Source organism: Leptonychotes weddellii, chromosome 8, assembly GCF_054177405.1.
Source record: "Leptonychotes weddellii isolate Sample4059 chromosome 8, ASM5417740v2, whole genome shotgun sequence".
Classification (NCBI taxonomy): domain Eukaryota; kingdom Metazoa; phylum Chordata; class Mammalia; order Carnivora; family Phocidae; genus Leptonychotes; species Leptonychotes weddellii.
Window position 1 is genome coordinate 120427754 of NC_138376.1, and position 9050 is coordinate 120436803.

The following is a 9050-nucleotide window of genomic DNA, read 5'->3' on the forward strand; positions in this document are numbered from 1 at the left end:
TCTAATTCAAGGTCCTTTGTTTCTGGTAGAACCATGGGGACGTATCTTAAGATGAGGACTTTTTTCCTCCTACCCTTACAGAAAACAAGTATGGATCAACTTGAAAGTACTTTCTGCTGAGGAGAGTTCTGGCCTACACAATATTCAGTAGTGATAAAAAATTCCCATATCCAAGGAGTGTTCCTGATTTTCCCCTTTATCCATATACTGGCCTTACCCTCAAACCTGACAAAATGTAAATAATAGCGAGTGGCCCATAAGGTTGATCCAGTTTCAAACTAACCTGTCACTGAAGCAAAAAACTTGAGACTCTTATCTCTCTTCAAAAGTAATTTTTAGATTTTCTCTCATTTTTAGCTCAGGGAAAGGCCATTTCGTGAGAGTATGCTTTTGCCTAATGGAAGCTTTACAGATTTATAATTCCTAGGATAGCGGTTTATAGATAAAATGTATACAAATATTTTTAAAAGAAAATAATGACATCATGTGGAAGAGTTGGTAAGATCTGGTATCATTTTACTTGCATAGGATTTTTACAGGAGTTTTAAAGCCAACACACAAAGAATACTCTGGCCAAGCCCCATGTTCCCATGTGAATGGGGGAAGAGCTGACTGGTTGTGTGGTACCTATGAATGTGTGGGGTTTGGTAGAGGCAGGAAGAGTCCCTTTTGTTGTACATAATTGCTGTACTGAAACTAGAGCTCCTGCTTGCTTGGTGTGCTGATTCCACATATATGCTGCATTTGTGATTCATCTACAAACACTTGTCAACAGAGATTTGAATCCTGTGGTGCTGGATCTGAGGAATAAAAAAGGACAAACTAGCAAAGCTGACTCACTCTTGTGAGAAGTCTATTAACCTATTTATTTGTAAGACAGAAGACAGTTGTCTTTCAAATGATATCACTACAGTAGGCATTTCTTTCTCTCTCTTTCTCTGTGTGTGTGTGAGAGAGAGAAAGAGAGATAAAATCATATTATGATTTGGTTTTCCTTCATAAATTATCTTGCTTATCTTGGGTTTCCCCCAAAAGTTTGTAATAAATTCAAATGGACTATCAAGCCATATGTAAAGTTTGGGAAAAGGATTAGATGAATTATATAAGTTTCTCACTTAGTTAATTTTGTTTGAACGGGTAATTTAATATATTTAAAATACAAGAAGATCTAGCCCTTAATAAATACGAAGTCAATTTAAATAACTTAGAGCCTCTCCAAGAAGAAGAAGTGCTTCATGAGTACAATTGTTTTATTTCTTGTGATTGTTAAAATTTCCCCTGGCTCTGAATTGGGGGTGGGAAGGACAATAACTTTGAATAAGAAAAAGTTTAGAAAAGATGCTAAAATATGTGCATAAAAAGAACCTTTGGAGAAGAAAAGAAGCAGATGGTAGAGAAGCCAATGGTTAAGATAGTTTTGTGTGCCAGCCTTCAGGTGGCGCTACGATCCCTCCAGAACTAGTTCCTGTACCGCTGGTGGTGAGGGGGAGGAGAGTGGGAGGAAGAAAGGAACAGGTGTGGGGAGAGGGATAGGTAGGAAATATTCATCTGGGAAGAGGTATTAATAAAATTGTCTGCAACTTGAGGGAGTGTCTGTAAACAGAAAGAGGAAGCGTGTACATCCAAGCAAAGAGAAGCGTTCTATAAATTGTATTACTAAAATGGTCTCTTTCTGATTAAAGCAAAGTGGGTTGAGTTTTTGAATAGAAAATTCTGGTGTTGTTTTTCTGATGTTTCATGTGTTTGATCTGGCAGAGAGAGCTCTGTGAGCAAAATAATGTACAATGAATTTATATGCCGACACATTTAAGTAACACTAGCTAGCACGTCTCTCTCTGGTCTTCCAGCCAATATTACAAACAAATTAATGTATAACTGCATAAACAGGCTCTTATTTCTCTGTTGTGTTGGTGCCCATTTGCCTGTCCTGAAAGGAGGGATGGATCAGCCATTTTTAAAATCCATTTCAGGAGATCGCTTCTCGGCCTTTTGGCTAAGATCAAGTGTAAAATCCATTTCAGGAGAGATTATAACCATTACCTATCCAGTCGGTCTGGGTCATTAAGTACAAATGAGTCTGTGATGAGAAAAGTCAAAGCTCCATTTTATTAGTCTTAATTTTAGTTTTTATTTTTAGATACCTAATTTGCTTTTACATCTGATACCTTAGACAAAAGCAAAGTCAATTGCTGACCCCTTGGTTTTCCCTGTGGTGAGCGTGATTGGACACCCTTTAGCAGTGGGGTAACTGTTTGCATAGATAACACAAAACAGTGAAGACTGCTAGATTAAAAAGAAATCTTTTAATGTATTTGTGATTAACTGGCAACTATTACAAGAAATTGCAGGGAAATAGAAATAAACAGAGAAGGTTAACAAGGTAGGACACAAGGGTGATTATCTGCATGGGAGGAAGAAAGGCAAAACACCACCCAAGCTTTCTCTCTGACATCAACCTGTTTGATAAATAAGTAATGGGGCAAAAGAACTTCCGCCCTCAGATTTACACATTTTGTACTCTTTAGCTCTGACCTTTGTGCACGACCACAGATCTGATGTTAAAGAGCAAGTCTATGAATTATGGAAGATGAGAGATGATTTGGAGGATTTGTGTTAGAAATATGTAGCTCCATTCTCTTTACCTCTGTTGAGGGCACAGAGTTCTTTCTTAGGGCCATTTTCCCCCCCATAGATTTCTGAGGATATATATTTAATTTTTTTTACAACTTTGCTTACTTACTTATCATGTGAAAGATTGCCCGAAAGATTCTCCAAAAGATATTCTGTCTGAAGGAAAGCAGAGCTAATTATTAGGATGAAAAATTATTGGTATTGTTATCTACCACAGTTAACATAAACTGACCTATGGATTTGTATCTTTGAGGAAAAATGCTGGATAAATGATAGTCTAAAACTACAATATGGTGGCTCATTTCCAAAGGTGACTATCAAGAAAGTGGGCAGCTGGGAGATGCCATTCTTGACAAGGTATTTAATTATCAGAAAGTGACAAGTGATTGGTCACAGCTATATAATCTCAGTGATGACCACAAGATGATTTCTGGTAGTTGATTTCAATTCTGTTAAAAGAAAAGATAGTGAGATGGAGCCAAACTTAGCAAAGGGGTCATAACAGAAACTGAAAGTAAGAAAATTAGCAAAAACTCACAATATAGATATTAATCCTGTGACATTCAAAGAATGTCAAAGAAACTGCACAATCCACCTAAAAGAAGCTAAATACTCCTACTTTTGAGGAGGGAAAGTACATCAAGAAAGTGAGTCTTCTTAAGCTTAACTCTCTGTTTCTGTAGTTACAATAGATTGCCCCACTTTTTTTGAGCATTTAACAGGCCAAGTGCTACATTTTATATACATGATCTTTTTTAAAAAATCAATTAATTTTTCAACTTTATTGAGTTATAATTAACAAATAAAATTATAAGGCATTTGAAGTATACAAATGAGGATTTGATATATGCACACATTTTAAAAGGATTCCCCCATTGAGTTAATTAACATATTCATTAACTCATATATTTTTTTACTGAGTCCAAATTTTTTTTTTTTTTTTTTTAGATTCCCAATATAAATGCTACTCTGTGGTATTGTCTTTCTGTCTGGCTATTTCACTTAGCAAAATGCCCTCTAGAACCATTCATGTTGTTGCAAATGACAGGATTTCCTTCTTTTTAAAGCCTGAATAATATTCCATTGACATATGTGCCACATTTTCCTTGTCCATTCATCCATCAGTGAACACTCAGGTTGTTTCCATGTGTTGGTATTGTGAATAATGCTGCTAGGAGCAGGGGAGTACAGATATCTCTTCAACATAATGATTTCATTCCTTTTGGATATATACCCAGAAGTGGGATCGCTGTATCATATAACTTTCTATTTTTAATTTCTTGAGGAAACTTTATACTATTTTTCATAGTAGTTATACCAGTTTATATTCCTACCACCAAGGTACAAGAGTTCCCTTCTCCCCACATTCTTGCCAGCAATTGTTATGTCTTGTCTTTTTGAGAGTACATATTTTAACAGATGTGAGGTGATATCTCATTGTGGTATACACATGATCTTATATGATCTTATATCTTCTCTAATCTGATAATCCTGTGAAGTAATTACAGATAAGGAAACTGAACCATAAGGAATTAAAACAAGTTCCTCAAAGTCAATTAGATAGAATTAGAATTCACACCCAGGCCAAAATCATAACTCATAACCAATATTCCCCCATCGTCTTCATACCTTGTGTGCCAGGATAGCTTGGGGTCATGGTGTGGGCCTGAACACTTGCTTTTCTGCCATACACTCAGCCGTGTTACAAATTAGAAAGAACAGCTTTTTAGGGTCCCAAGATTCCTTTATTTTCAGAATAATCCTAATAATTTTTTTTTTTTTTGTCACTGCAAAGTAGTTACTGTTCTCTTTCTTTGGGTTCTTCACCTGAGACTTTTGTTATCAACATATTTACAGAGACTAACTGGAATTCAAATCCTCTTTGCATCAGGCTTTTATTATGTCTGAGGCACCTCATTGCTTCAGGCCCTCCTCAGATAGAAAATATCTTCTTGCCTGCAAAGATACATGGATTTACACTCATTAATTCCATGGTCCTTTAAATGACCTGCCCATTTCTGTGGCCTTTGAAACATGGCTCCATTAGATCTGTGTAGGGGCCAAGCTTTGATTAGTACCTTGAAAAAGTCAAAATCTATAATTAGACTGAGATAAAACCTGGGGGTTTCTAAGTCCTTATGGAGAAAACCACAAATCTATTCACTTGTTCCACTTAGTTTTGACTCAGCAGTAATATTTATAGAGAGGTCATTATGCTCACAAAGCTGTCTACCAGGAGCCTGAATCATGATTCGTAATAAAAATGGGTTTGAAACTCTCCAAGACCTATGAGAACAATCAGGTGATTTCTAAACATTAAGAACCATTTATTAGAACAACAAAATGTTTGGGGAACATTGAGAATTTCTTTCCTATATATTAACATCAAGCTTTTATAGCGTAGCCCAAAAAAATCAATGTGCATTATATTATATTGAACTTTCTTCTTTGCTTGTATAATTATGAATTACCTGGCAAGACATAAATCATAAATTCCCCATTTGGATACTGGCTGTGAAACTGCAGAACTCACAGATTCAGCAACGGTCCCCAGGCTTTGGTTCCAGAGTTGTGACCAGGTGGTCTTTTGATCCAGCCCGGTTTTAATGTCACTACTTTAATCCTGAATGGAGTGCTTTAAATTGGCGTCCTGTAAACAAAAGATTGAGAACGAAGACAATACTACAGGAAAAATATTTTGGAGTTTTCCACCTAGTAAATGACCTCAGTCGACCACTACATTATGTATATTCAGGTATGATTCAATTGGTAACTTCTAAATTGGGTTAATAACTATCATTAGTTAATAACTATATTAAAACTATTGAGTTATGTTATGTTACTATGTTACATTATGACAAACTGATGCTCAAAGGAGTAAAAAGACTTGATGACATATTTGTATTAGCTTTAAATCTCAGTCTGTAGCTCTCTGAAACCTATGGTGGTTCCTCCACTATATCAAAAGCTTCAGGATAGTCCCATGTATTTTTTTAAAAAAATATTTTACAATGTATCTGTCCATTGTTGGATTTTGAGCTTTTAAAAAATAGTCCCACACATTGGGGAGGGTAAGTACTATGGTAAGTGTTGTGAATTGTGTAAGACTGATGAATCACAGACCTGTACCCCTGAAACAAATAATACATTATATGTTAATAAAAAAAATAGTCCCACACAGCATGGAAACTTAAGCAATTTGCCTTATTTCACTCAATATTATGTTTCCAAGATTCATGCAGGTTGTTGCATACAGCAATCATGCATTGATTCTTCACTCCTGTTTAATATTCCATTGCATGCATATTTCACAATTTTATATTCTCATTTTCTTGCTAATATTTTCCCCCCAATTTTTGCTAGGAAGACCAATGCTTCTAGAACATTCTTATAAATATCTATTTGAGTCACATGGGCAAGTATTTTTCTAGGTTATATATTTAGGAATGAAATTGCTGGGTCAGAGAGTATGCATTTCTATAACTTTAAAAGATATACCAAATTGCTTTCCACATGGCTCTACTAATGTATGATCACAGCAGCTGAGTGTAAGCATTCTAACTGATCTATATCCTTGCTGACACTTGGTATTTTTAAAACTTCTTAATTTTATTTTCTATTGTAAAAGGTGATTTCTTTTTCTGTGAAATGCCTGTTCATATCATTTGCCTATTTTTGTATTAGGTTATCTTTTATTAGTGTTTTTTAAAGGACTTCTTTATATATTTGGGTCACAGATCCTTAACAATTTGTGCTGGAGAATATCTTCTCCTAGTGTATGGCTTGTCCCACATGCTTGTTCTTACATGTGTTGAGTTGACTTATGTTCATTGCAACTTCTTGGTCTCACCTCTTATTTTCTTCTTCATTTTTATGTCTCAAGCACATATTTTGTATTAGTTACTTGGCCAGCAGAAGATGAGTCTCAGCTTGCCTTCTCTCCTACAAATTCTACCACTACCTTCATATCAATTCATTTGATGAACTTCTCTGGTCACATCTTCCTTCTGGTCCTTTCCATCCTATGAGCTACACATTACGGACTTAGCACAGCCACCTTCTCTGATTTGCCCCAGCTATCAGGAACCGATGGCAAGATTATCTGGTACTTTGAGAGAAGGTAGACAGCCGCTTATAATTCCTATGATAATTGTCCCGTGAAACAGTATCCTCCAAAACAGACGATACTCTTTTTTTTCTGATGACTCAGAAAAACACAAAACTGTTCCTCTTTTCTCAAGAAACAAAATGGTTGAACTCAATAAGCAAAAGCTGCCTTAACCATAAAACTGCTGCCTTTCTGGACAAAATGTCATTTTCAGCACTTTTACATCATTTAGCTCCTTCCTGCTTCATTGCATGCCAGTTACATTTGTGCTTGAGATCATTTGCCCTTGCTTCTGTACACACTTACTCTGCTACTTGAATGTCCTTTAAGTCAGTTTGTTTCAACATTTTTGATTTTTGAGCATCCGGGTTGTATTAGTTTGACTCCCCTCATGCATAAGACCTGAGAAAACATCACAGATAGTTAAGCACTTAATAAATGCTTCTTCATAGTGATGAAAATGCACTAAAATATTTATCAGCATTAGGTTTTCATAGGTTCCAAAATTCCTTTATGCACCATGAATAAAATAACACCAATAATTAGGTCTAAAGAAATACTAGCTTTTTATAACACTGTGGAAAGACTAACAAATCTGCATACTCTCCACCAATCCATACTTTTCTATTACCCAGCAGGTCCTTTGTCCCTTTGGCTACAAAAGAAGTCAGTGTTAATTGCAGTTTCCATACCTCTGAGCTGAGGCCTTTGGGATCCTACTGCCTTCCAGCAGAACATCCTGACTGCAGACTTTGGCTGACACTTGGCTGTAGAGGATGAGCCACTCTTTCTGTACATCACTGATCATCTCCCAGCTGCTCTGGCTTCTCCCATTTGAGGTGGCACCCCAAGGTGGAAGGGCTGGGTGGCTGAGGGGGCAGAAAGAGCTCTTGCATGAGAAGAGGCATGAGTGGAAAAGGCTGGTAGAGAGGCTCTTCCCCATCTTGAGAAAGGAATAGAAGAATCTCTAATGCCCAAGGTCTGTCTCACTCTCCTGATCTTATCCTTGTCATAATTTGGACATGTACTTTGAAGTAATGTCAAAATTCTGGCAAAAGGAATAGTCCTCAAAGTAGGCCTGCCCAGGTGTTGGGATAACTGGGTCTAATGACATGCACCACTTCAAAAAGAGAGGGGAGGAGCAAGGAACGGTTTGGGGGGGAGAGGAGAAGGAAGGGAGTAATGAAGGGGGGGACAAAAGGGGAGGGAGAAAGGGAGGCAGGAGACAAAGAAACAAAGAAACTGTAAGTCTCTTATCATGAAAGTAAGTGGATGACTGGAATTGCAATTAGTGCTTAATCCCCAGAGTCTGAGATCCTGACTTGTTTAAGAATGAAAATGTCACATGCAGGTTGGGCGAATAACTCTTACTTTGTTGTCATATCCTTTAGACTTTAATAGGACAGAGGAATCAGAAATGTGTGAGAAGAGATGGGGAAGGAGCGGGAGGCACTGGGCAGCCCAAAGGTGAGCAGAGGAGAAAAATAATGAAATGCACAAGTTGAGGTCCCCAAAGACTCACCCCAATCTGTAGGCGCAGTATTATCGCAGGGCTGAATCTCCACCTGCTCTTTCCCCAGGACAGCTCATGCCACAACAGCAGCCACCATCTGCAGCATTTCAGAATGTGACCCTCTTGCTTTTCTTTGTTCTTCAATCTCTCCTTTCCCTGCACGTTTCTCACACCAACAGATTCCCTAGGACCATACCGGAGATGGGCGAAGGATCGTGGTGGCCTCTGGAGATTGATGGACTTGGATTTCGGTCAGGGTTTGCCAAGTACCAGTTATTAAGACTTGGATTATTTACGTATTCCAAGCCCTGGTTTGCCCATCTGTTGGCCTGTCTCCCAGGGGGAGTTTCAGGAATTTAGGCATACAAAGTGCTGAGCACAGTGCTTGGCACATAGAAAGCCTCCAGTACATGTTAGCTATTATTTGTATAAGGCAGAATTAACAAGTGAAATAAAGGTAGTGAATTGAAGAGGATTTTGTTTTCAGTAATCTGAACTAGATACTGCCCTGGAATCTGGGATGGCTCTTGGTCACTAGTCTGTCGTGAACTTGGACAAGTCTTTTCCTTTTTGTGGGCCTCCTCTGGTTCCTCATGCATAAAATGAGGGGATCATACTGCAAAGATCTGGTCCACCTCTGATATTCTATCACACTCTGGCTCCACTTACTCCTTTCCCCTAGATACACACATCTGCTTCCAGATGACAAACTAAGGATGAAAAACAGTTGCACAATATGATAAAATGGTCAATATACTTTCCACCTTAAGCTTCATAGAATATAGACTCACGCTAGAA

At 37.6% G+C, this 9050-nt stretch overlaps 1 pseudogene; it reads left to right on the plus strand.

The window, feature by feature from the left end:
- The first annotated feature begins 1973 nt into the window (after positions 1-1973).
- LOC115938345 (U2 spliceosomal RNA) lies at positions 1974-2233 on the plus strand (annotated as a pseudogene).
- The last annotated feature ends 6817 nt before the right edge of the window (positions 2234-9050 follow it).